Source organism: Aedes albopictus, chromosome 3 (assembly GCF_035046485.1).
Source record: "Aedes albopictus strain Foshan chromosome 3, AalbF5, whole genome shotgun sequence".
NCBI lineage: Eukaryota > Metazoa > Arthropoda > Insecta > Diptera > Culicidae > Aedes > Aedes albopictus.
The window spans coordinates 159,673,904-159,696,280 of NC_085138.1; the positions used below are offsets into that span (position 1 = coordinate 159,673,904).

Here is a 22,377-nt window from a genome sequence, read left to right on the forward strand (position 1 = left end):
CTACAGCCATATTCGATACTATATCGAATCGCCAGTTGATCACTATGCGTGTACCCGTTGTCGACTCTCCAGTCTGAGCTAGGGTTAAGACCCGGGCTCCAGAAGGTCACATCAATGATGGACTCCGCACCGTTCCTGCTATACATTGTGCTTGTACTGCCGACATTCGCAGCCTCAACGTCCAATCCATAGCCTCGGGTAGAGCCCAACCTCTCTCATTCGTAGAGAGACTGCCCCTCTCGAACGCCCACGCCTTAAAGTCTCCATCGATGACCAAAGGACTCAGTCCAACTGGCGCGCTTGCCAGTGAGTCTAGCATGGACGTGAACTGGTCTATCGGCCACCAGGGTGGGACATAGCAACTGTAGTAGTAGAACCCGTCGATCTACGCAATTGCGAGCCCTCACACGTTGTGGAGATTATCTCCTGGACCGGGTACCGGCCGGTCGTACAGATCGCCGCTCTCTTGGCCTTATCCGCTACTTAGTTCCCGTTTTTGGGGAAGGGGGGGGGGGGGGGAGGCGGGGTTGGTAGAATGGGATGAGGGTCTGTACTCGACTCTGAGGTGGATTGCTACAACAGCTGCTGCGCGGCTTCACAGTGGTTCAGATTAAACTGCGTGACCTGCGTCATTTTCGACCGTTATGTCCTCTTATGCTTGGGCACTTAAGCCCATCCGTAACGTGGCTTTTGTTCGCCGTGCAAATCAGACCCTTTGGAGTCGATTTGTACTCCCTGGCGAAGTGGCCTTCTACTCCACACCTTCCGCAGAGTTTACTCCTATCAGGGCCTTTGCATGCTCACGACTTGTGACCTCGCTCGATGCACCTGAAGCACACTTCCGGCGGCTCACAGATACTGAGCGGACCCTCCGACCAGCCGACTTCTACCATGCCCTTTGCAGCCGCTTCCTTGGCTTCGTGGAAGGCCCCACACACCCTGTTGTTTCGCAGTTGAAGAGGACCTAAGGACCACTACCGAGTTGTAGCCCATCAAGTATCAAATAAGTACTATCTTTCATCAATGTTCCCAATTCATCCATCACTATCAAAATCTAACAACACAAAGCACACAATGGTACTATAAATTAGTGGCGCCCTAAAATCCCACTTACCAACTGTTGACACTTCCCAGTCTGGGGTCTCATCGTGTGTGGAACTGGCTTGGGCAATGTACAGCTACAGTTACTCAACAAAACCCAAACCTTTCACATAAACCACACGGCGGTGGTCGGTCGGTGCAAACACATATGATCCGCTTTGTTCCGGTCCTTATCTGCTGGCTGGCTGGTACCCCTCTTTATCTTCCAACAAAGTTGTAACGGTTAGCCTCCGAGCGAGTGGTGGGGGCCAAGTTCAGCCCGACACGCCATCTATCGCCACCTGGTGAGGAAGCACCTCACCTTCTAACTTCCTTCCCTACTCCAAGTGTCTTAAAGGCTGCTGGCACGCGATAATCTGCGGAAAACCACCATCACGATCATTATCACACATTATTGCAACTGTTCATCGTTGGTCGGGCTGGGTTGGGCTGGGATGAGCTGAGAGGCGCAAACCGAACAACTGAACTCGGTCGGTCGGTATCATTTCCCCCTGGTGCGGTGCGGTGCGGTGTAGCCAATTCTAACCGTTGTTTTTGCCGCACAGTTTAGGAAACAAACATTCACCATGGGAAGTGTGGTGTGATTAGGCTCAATCCAGGCGCGAGCGCCACCGATCTACCGGCCGATTAAGGCGCCTCATTGCATTGCCCGACGGTAATTCGCACTTTCCTCTCGGAACGAACCCATTAAGAACAGATTTTACGCGCCGCTGGTGGATGTGGGGAAGTGTGAGGTAAAATGGTTGTATCTGAAAATGTTTTTCATTTTAAGTAATGCTTTAGGGCATTTCTGTAATATTCTGAAAATCATTTTCTTTAGAAATGTCTCCGGAAATTCCTTTGGAATTCGCTCCGAAATTTTCTTCAACCATTTCTTTGAAAACTTTTCATGCAAATATCTTTCAGTTTTACGGGAATTTCTTTGAAATATTTTTCAAAAATTCTTTTGGAACTTCTTCGGCAATTCCTTTGGAAATTTCTACAGCGTATTCTTTAAGAAATCCTTCAGAAGTTTCCCTGTGAATTCTTGAGGAAATTTCGATTGAAAATTATTAAACATCTCTATTGGAATCTTGAAATATATTTCTTTGACAATACTAACAGAAATTCCTTCAGCAATTTCCATGAAAATTGTTTCAATAATTCCATTAGGAGTTTTTCTAGCATTTTTTTTTTGAAATTTCTTCGTTTTTATAACAGTTATTTTAAGAAACCATTTGGAAATTGACTCGGCAGTTTCATATTCAGATTTCTTTGGCTATTTTTTTGAAAATCGCAATTCCCCTGAGAATTCTTTTTGAAATTCCTTCAAAAATTCCTTCAGCATTGAGAATTGTGGAATTTCCAAAGGAATTCTGTGATAAATTTCCAAAGAAATCCCAAAGAATTCACAAAAAAAATGCCGAAGTAACTGTAAAGGAATATGCCGACAGAATTTTGGAAAGAATTTCTTATATAATTGCCAATGCAAATTCGAAATAAATGACCGAAATAATTTCTAGTGGAATTGCTGTAGAAGCTGCCTATGAAATTATTGGAAAAAAAATGCTTGAAAAAGTTATCGAAACATTAGAAAAAAATGCCGTAGGAATTTATGAAATTCCATCCAGAAAACTGGGAAATTTCATTGGTTTCAATATTTTGCAAATCAGATTAAAATGGCCGAGTTGTAACAAGTTGAAATTACCGTTCCCACTCTTTTTAACGAATCATGCATTTTGCACCCATTCCCCCCTTATATTTGTAGCTCACCATCCGAACTCAAAACCGTTCGAATGACACAAACTCGAACCAAATCCCGCTAATCTGATGATGGGGGCCTGCTGGTTGCTGCTATTGGGAAGGTAGTAGGTAATGAGTTGCTTGCTCGATTTTGATCGGAGGCAGTCAGCCAGTGCAGTGAGGCAGTACAATCATAGGATCGCCGCGGAAGGTTTGCTACCACCTGTCGTGTCAATCACACTTAACCTGCGAAACGTTGGTTGGTGAGAGTCAAGGCAGATGCAGAGGCAAAATATGGAACAAATTGGAATTGTGTTTGGCTACCTAGCGCCAGAAGCAAGTAGGTTTGGTTTTTAATTATAACGGCAATCGTGGAGTTTGGACGAAATTCGAGAATGGAACGGATCTGAACGTTACTGATCGATTAAGAATGTTCAACTTTTGTGCAGATAGATCATTTCTGGATATTGGCATTGATGAGTGGAATGAAAAATCACAGCTGCCGATTCTAGTCTAGGATGGAACAGTTAGTAGCATTTTATTGGGGCTAATTTTGCTTGTTTGAGGTATAAAATAATCCCATGCTGTATTTTTTTTATTCCTAATCACTTAACCTAATTTTACAGCTCTTTTGTCCACTAGGACACTACGTGAGCGATTCCAATTGGCAGCTGCACTTACACTTTGTACAACGCCTAAATAATTCTTTCTACTATATCGAACTGGTTGCCTTTGTGCTGCTGTCACTGCTCTACCCTGTCCATGATCGGATGATGAGCACGAGGAAGTTGATGTATGTATGGCTGTTGCTCCTTTTCCTGACCGAGTATCTGTAAATATAGGCATAGGGTAATTTTCCAATTGTTGCACGGCTAAAAACTCGCCTATTGTTGCACACTCCATGTTATTCTTATGAGGTGTGCAATAATTGGCAAATTTTTAGCCGTGCAACAATTGGAAAATTACCCTATCTCCAAATAATCTCAAATCTCATATGTCACATGTACTCCCATAGTGCGGACCATCAGTACTGTAGGAAATAAGAGTCCCTGATCAAATGATCCCTCAAGAAATCGGAATCAATTATGATTTTCAAATACCTTAACGTGCATATGCACAGATGGGTAAATTATTGGTTAAATTGAGAAAAAATCCACAGCTCAGGTGAGATTTGAACTCACGACCCTTATTACCCTGAGCTGTGGATTTTTTCCTAATTTAACCAATAATTTGCCCATCTGTACATTGAGTATATGTACGTAAAGTTATTTTAAAATTACTATGGATAAGTTTCAATTGCTTCTAACACACTTTTTTTTTAAGTGAAACCGTTTTTGATCTGCAGCCGGTTGAAAGTGTACCGATTCTTAAGTGCGCAGGCTTTACATGAGCCTTTCCTTTTGTGAAATCATAACTTAAGAACGAAGCATCGTAGACACAATGTTTCTTTTGTGAAATCGTAAGAAAGTTTTCTCAGCAATCAAAAATAAAAAAGGAAAACTGATTTCCACAAAATTTTCTACTGATGAGGAAAATCAGTTGAAAAATTCGGAAAAAAACTAGTCCGGAAAATTTTTTATCATATATTTTTAGAAGGCAATTACATAAGCTGCATTATGTGAAATTTTAAAGGTGTGGTTTTTCTCCGTTCCTGAGTTAGTTGATTTTCAACCGTCTCTTTTATTATTACTTTATGAATGGCTGAGAAAATTTGCTTGCGATTTAACTAAAAAAAACATTGTGTCTACGATGCTTTGATTTTTTTTTCAAAAAAAAAAGCAGCTCATATAGCACATCTAGACAATTTCCACAAAATTGGTCATAGCTCAGGAACGGAGAAAATCCACATCTTGAAAATTTCACAGAATATAGCTTATGTAATTGCCTTCTAAAAATACTTGATAGGATTTTTTCCGGACTTCCTAAATAATATTTTTTTCCGTATTTTTCATCCGATTTTCCTCAAAAGTGGAAAATTTTGTACAAAACATTTCTAATTTTGTATTATTTAATTGCTGAGATATTTTTTATGATTTCACAAAAAAAAACCCAGATTAATCCACCTAGTGGTGATAGCGCCTTTCTCGTCGAATATGTACTCTAAGATATTTCCGTCGCCATAAGCCGAAGTGTTCCTGAATCCTGAAAAGACTCTAGAATGGAACAAATATCATCTTCTTCTTTTGTCACAGTGCTCGTTCGTCAATGAGGGGGTGGAGTTGATAAATAATAAATGTATTTGATGAACAAAAATACTCAAACAATTAAGCAAAACCGCTTAATTCATCGGGTTAGGTAAGAAATTTTCTGGGGGACTCTTCACCTTAAAATTCAAAAATTTATTGGTTTATTCATTTGTGCCCTTCCTCAAAATGTTGAATTCCAACCCAAAATTTCCAAGGGGGGACCCCTCTTGACTTAAGAGAAAATCGAAATTTGTGTCAGCCTTATTCAGAAAAGCAAGAACCTTAACCTATTTTTTTTGCAATTTCTCATTGTAATAGGCCATTTTACCTCACGCAAATCTGTCAGGAAAAGGCCTACTTTCCCACACCAAACTGGCAGTGCTGTAATGGTTCATTACAGCACTGATTTGCGTTGCGTAATGAACCATTACAGCACTGTTTTCTGTTTTGATCAACTTCTTGATGCTTTATGGACGCAGGATTGAAAAAAAATTGACAACTGCACAGTATAACCTGCTATGATCAGACTTTCTTAAACATAACTATGAACATCAGTGTGCAGTTTGATGAAAAAGTTTTGTTAAAAACTATTCTCAAGTGCTAATTTATGAAATTGCAAAAAACGTTGTAGGCAACTCGGTGCAGAACTTGATTTTTACAGCACTCGTCGTAATTATCCAACTCGGCAAGCCTCGTTGGATAAATGTACGACTCGTGCTGTAAAAATCTCCGTTCTGCACCTTGTTGCGTAAACTACTATTACAGCTCTTTTGCCCACTAGGCACTACGTGAGCGATTCCAATTGGCGGCTGCACTTACACTTGTACACCGCCTAAATGTATTCTATTATATTCTTATTCAACTATATCGAACTGGTTTGCCTTTGTGCTGCTTTCACTTTTCTTCCCTGTCCTTGGTAGAATGATGAGCACGATGATAAAATGGCTGTTGTTCCTTTTCCAGTTCAATTGTGGGTCGTCCATTATGGGTTGCCGTTCACCGATATCCAATTATATGGGTCCGTTTGAGCTATGAGAGCTCAGAAGAGGGTCAAGTTCCAGCCGCTCTCGGGGGGAAGAGCAACTGACGAAGTGCCGGGGCTGGGATCGAACCCATGGCCATCCGCTTATGAAGCGAACGTGTAGCCACTGCGCCACGGGCCCCGGCAATCAAAAGGGGATTGATGCTATAAAATTAAAATTTTCCCATACAACGTTGATCCATCCAACTGTATAATTACGCCTCAGGAAAATGGTGAGATTTGACAAGATCGCTTAATTTTTTATCAAGATTTTGTTCGTTCACGCATATGTATCTCTTGCATCGATTTTGTTTTGTTGTAATTTCAGCGATGCATATAATCCTGATTCTGCAACACTGCCGGTAATTTTAGGTTGTGGTCAGAGTTTGGGTCAAAGACTATTTTACTGCTGCTCGTTTATCTGGTTATCGAACTTCCGGCGGGACACCTGGAACCGGTTCCGGAACACAACCGGTTCAGATATGGACTGAAACTATCTTACTGCTTACCGTTTATCTGGTTATCGAAAAAGCCGCTCCTTGATGTGTCGCATGCAAAGGTTTGGTTGATTTTTTTAGTTGGCCACTTCCGGCGGGAAACCTGGAACCGGTTCCGGTTCACAACCGGTTCAGATATGGTCTAAAACTATTTTCCTGCTTATCGTTCATCTTGTTATCGAAAAAGCTGCTGTTTGATGTGTTGCATGCATGGGTTTGGTTCGCTTTTTTAGTAAGCCACTTCCGGCAAGATTCCTGGAATCGGTTCTAAAACGCTACTGGTTCAAATATAATCTGAAACTATTTTCCTGCTTACCGTTCAACAGGTTATCGCAAAAGCCACAGTTCGATGTGGCGCATGCCTGGGTTTGGTTCTTTTTTTTTTTTTTAATTGGCTACTTCCAGCGGGACACCTGGAACCGGTTCCGGAACACAGCCGGTTCAGATATGGTCTGAAACTATTTTCCTGCTTACCGTTCATCTGGTTATCGATACAGCCGCTATTTGGTGTGTCGCATGCCTGGGTTTGGTTCACTTTTTGAATTGGCCACTTCCGGCGGGACACCTGTAACCGGTTCCGGAACACAGCCGGTTCAGATATCGGCTGAAACTATTTTACTGCTTACCGTTCATTTGGTTATCGAAAAAGTCGCTATTTGGTGTGTCGCTTGCCTGGGTTTGGTTCACTTTTTGAATTGGCCACTTCCGGCGGGACACCTGGAACCGGTTCCGGAACACTACCGGTTCAGATATCGGCTGAAACTATTTTACTGCTTACCGTTCATTTGGTTATCGAAAAAGTCGCTATTTGGTGTGTCGCATGCCTGGGTTTGGTTCACTTTTTGAATTGGCCACTTCCGGTGGGACACCTGGAACCGGTTCCGGTACACAACTGGTGCAGATATGATTTGAAACTATTCTCCTGCTTACCGTTCATCAGGTTATCGAAAAAGCCGCTGTTTGATGTGTCGCATGCATGGGTTTGGTTCACTTTTTTAGTTGGCCACTTCCGGCGGGACACGTGGAACCGGTTCTGGAATACTACGGGTTCAAATATAATCTGAAACTAATTTCCTGCTGACCATTCAACTGGTTATCGAAAATGCCGCTATTTGACGTGTCGCATGCATGGGTTATGTTCACTTTTATATTTGGTCACTTCCGGCGGGACACCCGGAACCGGTTCCGGAACACTACCGGTTCAGATATAGTCAGAGACTATTTTTCTACTTCCCGTTCATCAGATAATCGAAAATGCAGTGGTTTGATGGGTCGCATGCATGGGTTTGTTGCATTTTCATATCTGGCCCCTTCCTGGGGTACCGGTCCGGAACACCTAAATGGCCATAACTCCGGAACGGCTGGACCGATCTGAACCATTTTCAGTAGGAAACAATGGGGCAATATACCGCGTCGAATGAACCATCGGTCGTTGAAATCGGTTGATATTTACTATCTAAAAAAGAGGTGACCTTTTTGTACACATACACACACACACACATACATACACACACACACACACACACACATACATACACACAGACATCATCTCAACTCGTCGAGCTGAGTCGATTGGTATATAACACCTGACCCCTCCGGAGGCTCTATCAAATTTTCGTTTTTGGAGTGAACATATAGCCTTTCGGTACACCTTGGTGTACGAGAAAGGCAAAAAATGTGTCTTGTTTTGTTCTTGAGTTATGATTTTTCAAAGTAAATGGTGTATGTAAAAAATGTTTGTTTTACACTGAAATTTTCCGGAAAATTCGGCGACCCTGATTATTTTTTTTTCAATTTAGTTTATGTTCATAATATATATATATATATATATATATATATATATATATATATATATATATATATATATATATATATATATATATATATATATATATATATATATATATATATATATATATATATATATATATACAGTGGGGATGAACCAGCCTCGGGCTGAATTTCCCCGTAATAAAAAGTCAATAATAATAATAATATATACAGCGATATAGTGCAACTCTGATTGTTCTGGCGGATCACGTTTGATTGTATTGATAGTGCTGATAGTGTGAAAATGCGTATGATGTTATGGCAGTCGAGCAAACAGTTTGGTAGAATCGCAACGTGGAAATAAGTGGGGTTGATTTTGCCACTATTAATTGAGTTTTGCACATCGAGTCGACAAAACCGCCTTTAAGGACAGAGTTTGTGAGCGAGAAATTAGCGGAGAAGATAATGTAAGATAACCTGTTTTGTATCATGTAACATAAATAATAAATGAATTGGATTTTTTCAGCTGTGAGCTGCTGCTACAAAAACGCACCGTTGCGAAGTCTATAATACAGTCCGAACACCGATGTTGTGAAACTTGGTGGGTTCGTAGTTTTTCGAAAATAATTTGACCCGTATTTTTTACTTCGTCATTAGGGTGACCAATTTTCAGATAGGGTGGTCCCTACAAATAAAGGTTTTTAAAAACTACACGGAGACAAAGTTCGTTCGTTTGAAACAAAAATATTCATGTTTATTCGACAAACTGATAAAACGTTTAAATCTAAAATTTTAATTTTTAAAACTAAGTCAATTACACATTTATTTCGACAACACCCATTGGGGAGCCCCCCTTTCCGCCGTCGAGAACATAAACAAAACTCACAAGTTGCAGCTGCAACATCAAACAAGATTTCCTCCTGCAAAAAAGGCAAGTTTCACCGAAAGTCTCCACGAAATCCCGTTGTTTTCGGGAGCATATGTTATCTAATAGATGTATACAAGATGTTAGCATTGAAAGTACAACATGGGAGGTGGGTTTTCCAGCGAAGGAATATAAGTTTAATGAGAAAATAAATATTTCCGTAGGGCCGACCCGCAAAAAAAAAAAAAAAAATATTTACATTTATTTCTAACATCATCTGTCAGAAGATGCATTTTTGTTTCAAACATGGATTGCATTTGCTTCAAATGTGACGTTCGATTTGCTCCAAACAGTTTTATTTTTGTTGCCTGAACAAATTGACAATTTATTTGAATTTACCTCAAATATTTTTGATTTTAACAAAGTTTTTTCTGCGTGTAAAAATCATAACTTTTGAACCAGTTGACCGATTTTAAACTTCTTTATTTTGTTTGAAAGTTATTGAATTATAGTTTTCAGGAAAAATACGTTGAATGGGCTAAATTGCGTTTTTGTGTAAGAAACATTCAAATACATAAGTTTTTTCCACGTTTTAATGGTCTTGGGACCAAAGAGTTACGCTGATTTCATATTTTTTATCAGAAATTCAGGGAATATGGCATAACATATAAAAAAAACAGAGATGTGTGTTTTTCAGTTCTTGAGATATGATTTTTTGAAAATAAAAAGACAAATTCTCCAACACAAAACGTTTTTTTAAAATTGATTATATTTTGAATCCTTATGCATGTATGGATACCAAAAAGACCAGGAATCACTCAAAAAAGCAATACAAGGCATAGTTTTACGAGAATTTACAACTTTAGGAAATTTTAGAGCAGATAGAATTAAATTATATGACTCACTATATTCAAAAATCATATCTCAAAAACTAAAAACATACGTCTTTGATTTTTTGATATGTTAAGCCAAATTTCCGGAACTTGATGATTAAAATATAAAACCAAGGTACTCCTTTGGATCTGAGACAATAAAAACGTAAAAGAACTATAACAAATGCATATTTTTTGCACATACACAGAATTTGGCCCATTCATCGTATTTTTTCTTAAAGCTACAATTCAATTGCTTTCAAACAAAAAAAAAGTTTAAAATCGGTCAACTGGTTCAGAAATAACGATTTTTTTTGAAAAAAAAAAATAAATAGTTTTAAAACCTTAATTTCCAGGCCCACCTTATCTGAAAATTGGTCATGGTGAAATGAAAAATACGGGACTTGATATTTTCGATGAGCTCATCACCACCAAGTTACATGTCAATCGGAGTTGCAATATATCGTTTTTCTATGGAATTGTTGTATATACATATTGTTTCATAGACAATGGGGGAATTAGCTTGATATATGAAATAACTGCGTAAGCCATGATTATCTCATTACTGAAATGTTTCATACCATAGTAACGAGTTACACCTGTTAAAATATTATACACAAGGTTAGAATTTTTCAGACACAATGCGCCACCTAGCGAATAAATCCCAAACCGTACTATCAGATAGTTCTGAGCTTGCTGAAGAATTTTGCCGAAGACTGCATCATTCTATCTTATCTAGGTTTCTGGTTTGAACATTTTTTACTCTGGCGCCGCCTAGCGGCCGAATTGCGAACCAAAGTCGCCGTTTCCAGTTAGTTCTTAACCTGATGAACAAATTCGCCGAAAACACTATACTTCTACCTCATCGGGATCTTCAGATAAACGTTGCGCAAAGTATGTGACCAGTTTTTCGGGAAGTTGTGGAAATTTCATCAAAATCCATCGAAAAACAAAAAAGTTATGACCATTTTTGTGCTTTTCCGAAGGTGGAAAATGTACGTTGGCTGAATGAAGGTTAAGCAAAGTAGCTCACTTCACGCATCCCATTCTCCGTAATCAATACTCCGATTTAACTGATTTTTTACTGTTACTCGCCTACATATTATATGTCAAATGAACAATGAGAAAGAATTTTTAAATTGTTGTTTTCTCATTGAAACAAAAAAAAATAAAGTTATTCATATATTTTTTGAAAATTTTGCTAAAATTTAGGGAAAAAGATTAAAAAATGGTATAATGAAACCCAAGATATTTGAATTTTAGGTTATTCCAAATTTTAAAAAGTTGTAAAACTCAATATTCAGCTAAAACTCAGAAACTGTTCTAAATTGTGCTTCAAAAACTTTGATCGTTGACAGAAGTTCACGACTTTCGTTTTCTTTTGTAAACTAGTGTTATAGTTACAGGTTATTCAAACAAAAATTAAACTTATCCGTTCCTTCAATTGCAATTTATGACTGAGACTCCAGTACTTGTTTCGAAAATATTAAACTAAGGAATCTTCTATTACATGGACAAATAGTAAAAGAATTTGCTGAAAAACTTTCAAAGTTATCCCGTTTTACGGTACTAATAATCTTTTTCTCTTTTCTCATTGCAGGTAACGACCACTGATGCAGCTCACCACAAACGAACACCAACTAGAGCAAGTATCACACCGGCTACAATCTTTCCCTTGAAACGGGTCACCTCGAAAGCGACGGTGCACTTATTTTCGGCACTGCATAGGTGGTACACCGAACACATTATTGGCAATCATTAGCAACACACCTTGTTGGGATGCCAGACAACCGTTGTTGAACTAAGCGTTAGTTACCTACCTGTTATAAGAAGTTGAACACCACTTCACTAGTTAGTAAAAGCGTGCCCTCAGGGTCACATTTCTTGCTTTGGTTTGCACCAACTACTAAGTAGGGTTAAATGAGGCAACCCTGGCTGTATTTCAAAATTTTTTATTACAAAATTTGATATAAACTTGTTACTTTATATTATTTTTTCAAAGCTAGTTGTAGTTTTGAAATCCCTGAAAGATATTTTGATATTTAAACACAAAACAACACACAAATTTGAACAAAATAAAAAAAAATAAAAAAATAAATAAACCTAAATACGGTACACTGTTTTTTTTACGATATTTCGTTTTTTTCTGAAAACAAACGTTTATTTGTTTCATTCAACTTGTTTAAGAAATGCACTTTCTCTATGGTTTTACCTCACATTATCCCTACGCATGTCTCTGCTTTACCTCCTCATGGGCTCATAATTGGGTGGCACAATTTGCGCGTCCAATAGGAATGCGCGTGCACAAAAGAGGGAAGGCGGTTAGTTAGCGAAGGGTTGTGATTGTTAATGCAAACCATCGCCACCACAATCATCATCAACATCAGATCAGCATCATAATCATCATCGGATCGGATCACATTCTGGTTACAAAGCCTCCTTTGCTGGACCCCAATCGACCGCCCAAGGGTTGATTGGGGGTACCCCAATACGTGGTAGTCAATATCACTGACTCATGGTGCCACACTGCTGTGTTGGATCGGATTGTTTCGGAACGGTAATGAGGAGAAGGAAACAACATACCTTCCTATTCGCGTTAAGGTGGGTTTGGGAATGATGATTTGGGTTTATTTTCTGGATCGTTTCTGGGTTAGTATGTTGATCGTTTGAACTTGATTTGCCGGCGGGGTGCCTGATGCGTGGCTGTTGCGTTGATTAGATTAGTTAATTTTCATTGCATACTGGCTTCCATTGAAGTAATCCTATATGGGCTGTTGTGGCAGTGCTGAATTACAACATGAACGAGTAGGTTAAACGATTTGAAATAGATTTGAGTTTGAAATACAATATGCGAATTTGAAGGTATTAGGTGATAAAAGTTGAAGCTGGAAGAATAAATTGAAAATAGAAAAGAGAAATTAAAACAATAAAAATAAAACGAATATAGAAGGATTCTTTGTAAAATGTTTCTTTTGGAAAAACATACATGCCTATTAGGTTAGTGCTCTATGAGCACTTCTACAGTTATTAACTGAGAGCCTTGACTGCCAATAGCTACATCCAAGGAAGTGAAATATTCATTAAAACTTCAGAAAATCTATGTTATGACTAGAAAAAAAAAACTTTAGTTGAGGACAATAAAATTCCTAAAAAAGCTGCAAGAGCCAGAATCCGCCAGAACACCCCCCCCCCCCACAAATTTTTCATGACTTTATATATGGAAATTAGAAAAAAATCTGAAATCCACTGTCGTGGTGACAAACATAGATCTGTAATAGACATTTATTTGGCATAATATGTGCTAAAATTGACAGTTATTGGAGACTTCTCAACTTGTCACTCTTTACAAGATCATTGTTCAAAGTGGTCTATGTAATTAATAAGTTTTGTTTGGAAATATTATATAACCAGAATTATATAAATAGCAATGCTTTGTACATCTTCTTTTTTAAATCGCTGAGAAATTAAATCTAAATGATAATTTCCAGGAATTCTTTGATGGGTATCTTTAAGAATCTTTGAATTTTCTAGCAGCATTACTGCAAAATATGGTTAAGTGCTTCTTTGTGGAATTCAAGTATCATGTGGGAAAAAAACTGGTTGAACTTGCAATGGCATTCCAGCAAAAGTTTTTGAATTCCTAGTGGGAATAGTTGTCACATAATAAGAAATAGTCCATGTAGCCGAACCGCAATTGTATTCATTAAAACCATGCTGGAGGTGATTTTTAGTCGGTCACTATTAATTTCTTTTATTTCGCGGGTCAGGGGTATTTGTGCGTCTATCAAACAATACACAAATTTAAATGGTCATTGAGGAAGTTTTAATATATTTAAAAGCTGGTGCTGCAATGGGTAATCTCGAAAGCATTCATGATTGGACTTCTTAAAAATTTCTCGGAGATAATTGTGAAAGAATTCCTGGATGACTTCTTGGAGAATTTGTTGGCTTCTGTGTCTCTCTAAAATTATCTAAAAGGATTCCAATACAAATCGCTGGAGAAATTCTTCTAAAAATCCTTCAAATTATTCAAAAAATCAACAAGTAATCCTAAAAACAGCCCTGGGTGAATACTTGAAAAAGATTCTGAACGGATTACTGAAATTTTTGAACTAGCCGCTGAATATATATTTTTTAAATCCCGAGAGAAATTTAGGAAGAAATCATTACAGAAATTTTCGGAGCAATACCTGCCCGAATCCCTGGAGAAATTTCTGAAAGTATGCCTGGAGGAATCCGAGGAGCAATCATGCGAGGAATATCAGGGAAAAAAATCTGAAGAATCCGCATCAGAAATCCTTGTAGAAATTACTAGAAAAAAATTTTTTTAGATGAATCTTTGGAGGAATTTCTGGACGCATTTCTGGAGGAATTCTTTGAGAAATAACAGAAGGAATTCCTAGATGTATTTCTGGAGGAAATCCTGGAGAAACTTCTGGACGAATTCCATGCGGAATCCCTGGAAAAGTTCCTGGACTAATGCCTGGAGCATTGGGGTAACTTTTTTTTTATTATCGTACACATTGGTACAAAGGTTCTGAAGGTTGATGATTTTTTTCTTTTGTTCTTTTGTTCTTATTTTTTTTTTGTTCTGAAGGTTGATGATGACAAACACGGCATAAGTCTGGCATACCAGACCCGAGACAAAATAAAAAACACGGTATTCAGCCGGCTAAAGGATCCCATCCCGAAACAAAAAACAAAAAATGTTGTGTATGCCGTCCCTTGCGGCACAGATGACGGAAAAGTCTACGTGGGACAAACCGGAAGAATGCTCGAAACCCGAATCAACGAACATAGGACGAACATAAGAAAAAAGGAAGCCAAGACGGGATTAACTCAACACCATATCGACGAAGGACACAATTTCAACTTTGACAAAATGGAGATTTTGGAAAAAATCGAAAACCAGGCGAGCAGAACGATAGCAGAGGCCTTCCACATCAAGCTGCTAGGCGAAGCACGAACAGTGAACATGCAGCGCGAATGTGGAGGGATCGACTCGGCTTACAACGGCCTAGTGTGCAAACTTCGGAGCCGAACCACACGCACACACAGGGTTGCCACTATTTTTTCGAACTTATCTGACAAGTCAGTGATGAAAAATCTGGCAAAATCTGGCGCTAGTCGTGACTTTGAAAATCTCAAACTTTGATTCTTTTTTGCTGAATTCAAAATTTGAATAATGTTGTTTTTCAATTAAATGATGACTTTATTAGATGCTGTCAAAAACATTTGATGACAGCATGGGATGTTGTAAAAAACAATTCCATTTGAAGTATGATAAACATACTTATAATTTATAAAAAATACAAAAAAAGGTTTGTATTGTGTTCAACGTACAAAATGTTCACAGTTATTGAGAAAGAATAGTGTTACTGCTCTGAATATTCAAACCAAGAATGGCATTGCCGATTCTCCTATTCACCTACTCAGTTATTTTTTAGTCAATGAATGCAAATTCGATCGAGATTATCTAATCCAATTTCCACCAAAAACACTACAAAATAATCAAATTGTACAAAATCTGCGTAACACATCTTGAAATGTATGTACGAGCCTTAGTCAGCTGAAAAACAAGTATCAGGCAACCGACTTTGATACTTTGAATGTGCAAGAAAGTTAACGACAAAAGAAGCATGGTGAATTTCAACGCATCTGCTCGAGATTTTGGCGCAATAATTGTGATAAAAACGCATAGGTAATTTTGAGCTGACTAAAATTCTCTTGTCGATAAGATAAACTTTCTAAACAACAAGGTGGAATTCCGTTGATCAATAATCTGTTTTGAAAATAAAAATCTGGCAAAATCGCTGGTTTCTCTTTTTGTCTTCTTGCCTCCTGAAAATCTGGCAGTGCCAGATAAATCTGGCATAATGGCAACCCTGCGCACACACCAACAACAAACGACCGACCCCGAAAACGATCAACACGAAACAGCAGAACACAACACATAGCAGCGAAAGGGGGGTTAGTATTGCAACCACACTGGTGGTGATCGATTCATGCATAAAATGTGGGTATCAAAGAAAATTGTGAATGTGAAAAATGTTTGTAAAAGTACTAATCAAACCGCAATAAAATTTTTACAGATCTGATGATGGCTGAAGTTGAGTAGGCCGAAACGTTATGTATAATCGAGTTTTAGTGTGTGTTTTCACCGAAAATAGTCAACAATCGTAATATATAAGATTCGACGGTGACCTAAATTCCTGGAAGAATTCCTGAAGGAATTGCTGTACGAATTTCCGAAGAAATTCCTGGAGGAATTCCTGGATCCATTCCTGAATAATTTCCCGGAGGTATTCCTGAAAAAATACCTGGGGAAATTCCTGGTGAAATTCGTGGTAGAACTCCTGGAGGAGTCCCTGGAGAAATGCCTGGTTGAAATCCTGGAAGAATTGCAGGAGGAATACCTGGAACAATTCTTGAATAAATTCCGGAAAGAATTTCTGGGGAAATTTTTAAAAGAATCCCTTGAGGATTTCCTAGAGAATTCCTGAAAACATATTTGAAGGAATTCATAGAGAAATCTCAGGAGGAATTCATGCAGGAGACTCAGGAAGAATTATGGAAATAATTCTTGGAATAATTCCGGGTGGAATTCTTGGGGGAATTTCTTGATGAATCGATGGAGGATTTTCTACATAAATTCTTGGAGAAATTGCGGTAGTAATTTCTGAAGGAATCCTGGAGGAATGCCTGAAGGTATCCCTATAGAAATCTCTGGAGGTACTTCTGGGGGAATGCCTGGAGAAACCCCTAGATAAATTCCTGGAGACATGCCTGTATCAATTCTTGGAGAATTCTCTCGAAAAATTCCTTAAGAAATCCCTGGAGGAAACCCTGGTGAATTTCCTTGAAGAATCCCTGAAGAAATTCCTGGACTAATGCCTGGAGCAATCTCTGTATAAATTCCTAGATGAATTCCTAGTGGAGGTTTTAGAGAATTTTGCGAGGGCCCTCTAGAAGAACTCCGGCAGCATTCTCTAGAAGGATTTCTAGAGAAAACTCGGGATGAGTCCATGGAGAAACTCTCAGGAGAAATTTCTGAAGAAACCTCTAAAATTGCTAGAGGAATCCTTGGAGAAATTTCTAGAGAAATTATTGGAAGAATCCCTGGGAAAATTCTTGGAAAACTCCCTGGCGGAATCCCTGAAGCAATTTCTGGAGGAACCTCAGAAGGAATGCCTGAAAAGTTTTGGACAAATTCATGCAGGAAGTTTTGGACAAATTCCTTCCGGAATCCCAGGAAGAATTCCTGGAAAAATTTGTAAAGGAATTTTTGGGGAAATTCCGTGGAACTATCCCTGGAAGAATTCCTGGAGGAATTCTTGGATGAATTTCTGGAGGAATCTCGAGAGAAATTCTGGAAGCAGTAACTGGAGGAATTTCTGAAGAAATTCCAAGAGAAATTTCTGGAGAAATTCTAAGAGAAGTTTCTGAAGAAATTCTAAGAGAAATTTCTAGAGGAATTCCCAGAGGAATTTTTGGAGGAATTCCTGGTGGGATTGCAGTAGTAATTTCTGAATGAATTTTAATGTGAGTTCCTGGTTCAATTCCTGGAGGACTTTCTGAAGGGATTCTTGGGGTAATTCTTAGGAACCTCTTGAGAAATTCTTGGAGGCATCCTTAGAGGAATTTCTAGAGAATTACTTGGAAGAATTCCTGGGAGGAAGAAACCTGGAGGAATCCCAGCAACAATTTCTGGAGGAACCTCAGGAGGAATTCCTCGACAAATCTCTATAGGAAATCTTTGGGAAAGTCCGTGGAACTATTCATGGAAAAACTTCAGAAGGAATCCCTAAATGAATACCTTGAGGAATCCCTGAATAAATTCCTGGAAGAATCTCTAGAGGAATTCTGGAAGGAATCCATGGAAAAATATCTGAAGGAATTCTTGGAGAAATTTTTAGAGTAATTCAGAAATCAATTTCTGGTGGAATTCCAGGAGAAATTTCCAGAGGAATTTCTGGAGGAATTCCAGAAAGAATCCCAGAAGAATTTTCTGGAGGAATTACTGCAGGAATTATCGGTGAAATTTCTGGAGGGATCCATGAAATAATTTCTGGATGAATGTGTAGAGGAAACCCTAGAGAAGAAACTCCTGGATTAATTCTTGGAGGAAACCCTGGAAGAATTTTCGGATCCATTCTTGAATAAATTCCCGGAGGAATTCTTGAGGAAATACCTGGGGTAATTCCTGGAGAAATTCTTGGTAAAACTCTTGCAGGAGTCCCTGGAGAAATGCCTGAATAAAATTCTAGAGGAATACCTGGAATAACTCTTGAAAAAAATCCGGGAGGAATTTCCGAGGGAATTTCTTGAGGAGTTCCTGGAGGAATCTCAAGATTTATTCCTGATGAAAAACAAAGTTTGATTTCTGAGGGAATTCCACGAGGGGTTTCTGACGAATTTTCAGGGGAAATACTGAAGAAACCGCTGAAATTCCTGAGGAAATCCTTGAATCCTGGATTAATTCCTGGGGGAGTTTCTGAAGGAATCCCAACAAGAGTTCTTGCAGGAATTTTTAAAATAATCCCGGAATTCATTTTTGAAAGAATTACAGAAGAAATTTCCGGTGAATCCCTGGATGAACTCTTGAAGTAATTTCTGAAGAAACCCGATGAGGAATCCCGGAAGAAACGCTGATGGAATCTCAGGATAGCTTCTTAGCGAATACCTGGAAGAATTTTTGTAGGAATATTCCTGGAAAAAAAAATGAAGAAATCAATGTCTGCAGTAATTGTTGAAGGAATACTAGGACCCCTAAAGGTTTTTTGTACAAATTTTTCAAGCAAATCTTGGAGTATTTTTCAATTATCTCTAAGTAAAATTTTCTAAAATAATTTCAGGAATACATTCCTGCAGAAGTACTTCAAATCATTCGAGATGTGATTATTGAAGCAACCTCAAGTGAAATTCTGGAAGGCATATCCCTGTAGAAATCTCTGTATATCTGCAGAAAAACCTTAAAGGATCTCTGGTGAAATTCCAGGAGGAAATCTCGAAAAAAGCACTGGAACAATTACTGGAGGAACCTCCCTGGAGATATCCCAGGACAAATCCCCGAAAAATGTCTAGTGGAATCCCTAGATAAATTCTTGATTGAACTTCTGAAAGAAGCCATGATGGAATCACTGAAGCAAGCTATGGAAAAAAATCTTGGAGGAATTGTTCGTACTCATATACAGTGATAGACATTCGTTTAACCGAGACCAAAAAATTTTCAAAAAAGTGTCAGGAAACTCATACAAAAGATTTTATGATAAAACTTTTTTATCGTAGTGATAGTATATCTAGTACTGTTTTATAAAAATGTAATACATCACACTTACATATACACTGAAACAAAAACGAGGGTAAAAACCCTTCAAATGTCAATTTTTGCCTAGACATTCGTTTAGCCGAGGTGAATGAAAAATTGGTTTTCAAAAGATTTTTTGCAATTTCGTGAGTATATTTCGAGGATATACCCCAAGGCATTTAGTTTATGACTTGTTAGCAAGATAATTGACCTTAAAAGTTTATCTATTTGTTAAATTCAGAGAAATATTATTAAAAATGTCCCGATAAGGAGAAGCGATGATAAACAAATTTATTAAAGGAAAATGATTTCTGTAAACACTCAAACGTAAGCTAGATTAGCAGTATTGAAAATATGACACAGAATTATTGTTAGAAATGTTCAAATGCATAAAATGTCATGAAAAATTTAAGTATATTGGTTTTTGGTTGGTTAAACCTTAAAATGGGATTGATAAAAGCTAAAATAAATAGCTCTGCGTTGAAATAAAAACGTGCCCTAATGCCTGTGGAGTATACCTGTTTGATACTAGCATTACTAAATGAGTTAGAAGACAACTAAATGAAAGAACTGCAAGAAGTGTCAGAATATTTGTTCCCTGTTTATTTAGCAGCAGATTTTCATACAAAAATGCAAGATATGGTCAAACAATTGACTTATTTCATTCAATCTGAAGAAATATAATATAAATTAGTCTTAATTTTGAACCTCATTCATTTTTAACATAATTTATTTGAAAAGAACGTCTAAATTATAAAACAAGTAGTTCATGCTAGAAATTTGAATACCTTCGGTGCCATTTCTTGAAATGTGAGCCGTACAATGTATGTTATTTCATTCAGAATACAGTCCAGAAGATATTGGGAGCTAGTAGAAGATGTAATAGTAGAAAACGCTGTGATTTATGCAAGTAAAACCATCATATTTCCTCAAAACAATACTTAACTACTTGATTTTTTTATGGTTTGCGTTATTTTTTTTTTTCTGTCAAAAACATTGTTTTTCGTAAATTTTCAACCTGCACTCGTTATGAAACTTTCATTAGCTTCTTTTGAAACACTTCCGATAAAAATACCTACATCAAATCTCAATTTGGAAACATTTACAATATTATGACATATTTATATGACATGCATGAACAATTAATATGGCAACACTTCCAAAAACCATCTAATTCATGATTTACAAGTCGATCTATAATGCAGGTCACCATACGAAATGATTTTGTTGGATATTTTTAAAAATCTGTTAGTTTTTTTTATTTGTAATTCCAAAAGTTGTACAATTCGGTTAAACGAATGTCTAGGCAAAAAATGACATTTGAAGGGTTTTTACCCTCGTTTTTTTCAGTGTAAATGTTAGTGTGATGTATCACATCTTTATTAAACAGTACTAGATATACTATCACTACGATGAAAAAGTTTTATCATAAAATCTTTTGTATGAGTTTCCTGACACTTTTTTGAAAAATGTTTGGCCTCGGCTAAACGAATGTCTATCACTGTAGGTAGCTTACGAAACTATGATCAAATCTAAAACAGTCATTTTGATTACTCAAAACTACAATACCGATTTGCATATTCACATATCGGGCACCCATCCCGCTTAAAATTCATCTCAAGTAAGTTCCCCCCCTAGACCCCCTCCAGGAAAAAATCCTAGCTACGCCAATGCTTGCCTCTATCAACTTACAATCTTACGACGAGTTCAAAGAAATGGGTCATCAACACTTTTTATTTATGCTCGGATCATTTAGCATTACCGTGCGTTTTCTTATGTTCATCAACAGCTCTATCGTCAGTTCCCGGGTAGAGCGAAATGGCAAATGACGGACAAATTTTACCGTTAAAATAGAATGTTTGAATGACAAAATTTGTCAATAGTTTGTTTGAAATAAGAGTTAAAATAACAAAAATAATAACTGAGTTTCTATGGCATAGCAACTAAAGAAAAACTGATTTTGCCATTGTAATAAAAAAATAATAGCAATGAGAATGTCAGAATAATAACAAATTTTGATATGATGGTAAATTATGTTATTGTCTTGATATTAATATTTGTTATTATTATGTTATTATAATATTCAATAATAACTCGCCAATTACAAGTTTTTCATGTTTTGTCATCATGATAGCATGTTTTGTTATTTATGTATCATCCTGAGCTATTCATGAAAAAACTAATGAATTGCAAATTTGGACACAATGACAAAATATGTTATTCTTTAGTTTCTGGTTTATTATTCACCTCTACCCGGGTTGGTATCTTCTTCCGTGCCCAACGGAACCTCACTAGTAGTGACCCGTTTTACGTATCAATCCATCGCTCACACCTCCACTTGGGATAAGCTTTTAGCTCCTCAGATTTATAATCTCCTTAAAGGGCTGTAAATTCACGGATTAATCGTCGTCATCATCATCATCATAGTCGCCGGTTCCACCGACCCGTAGCCTGAGGGTCATTTGAAAGTTTCCATTTCGAAGACAAAAAGTGCTGCCGCCGCCTTAACTACGAATGGTCATTTTCTTAGGAAAACAATAATAATCGACCATGTGTGTGTGTGTTTGCGAGCTTCGGTTTTGTCCGATGCAGTTGGATGAAATTCCTTCGTTCGACGGCTAGGCTAATGACTAATGAGGGTGCTAAAATTGACCATTATTGTGGGTTCTGCTTTTGGGGCTTTCCAGTGTAACGTAGCATTTCGTACTACGCGAATTAGCCGGCTCTGTTTCTCTGTTTTACTGACTAAGGTTGAAGTGTTTTTCCCGGCGTGGCGGCGTATTGGATTTAATAGTCAGTAGCTGGTCGGCATGAAGATTTAAAATGCAGGAAGCGCTGTGAATGAAAACGAAAGTGAACGTCGTCGGTCGGAGTGAAGATGATGACGCCAAGACATGAAATCGAATGTTTTTAAATGCCTTCTGAATGAAATAGTAATTGGGACCGGCGGAAAGATTAGTTGGGCCTTCGGCAAAGGTAAATGAACGGGGGTTGGTTTACGTCTGTAAAAAAACTTCTTTAAATGCTCATTTTTTA

General features: G+C 37.8%; 1 protein-coding gene and 1 long non-coding RNA gene across 4 annotated transcripts in view; both read left to right on the plus strand.

Annotated features, from left to right (window-relative positions):
* LOC115260992 (uncharacterized) overlaps nt 1–22,377 on the plus strand; it is a 576,828-nt gene that overhangs the window by 302,645 nt on the left and 251,806 nt on the right. The gene's annotated exons all lie outside the window — the stretch shown is intronic.
* On the plus strand, nt 15,941–16,226 carry LOC134284068 (uncharacterized). Its single transcript, XR_009995608.1, has 2 exons — nt 15,941–16,050; nt 16,127–16,226. It is a non-coding gene; the product is annotated as an uncharacterized LOC134284068 (long non-coding RNA).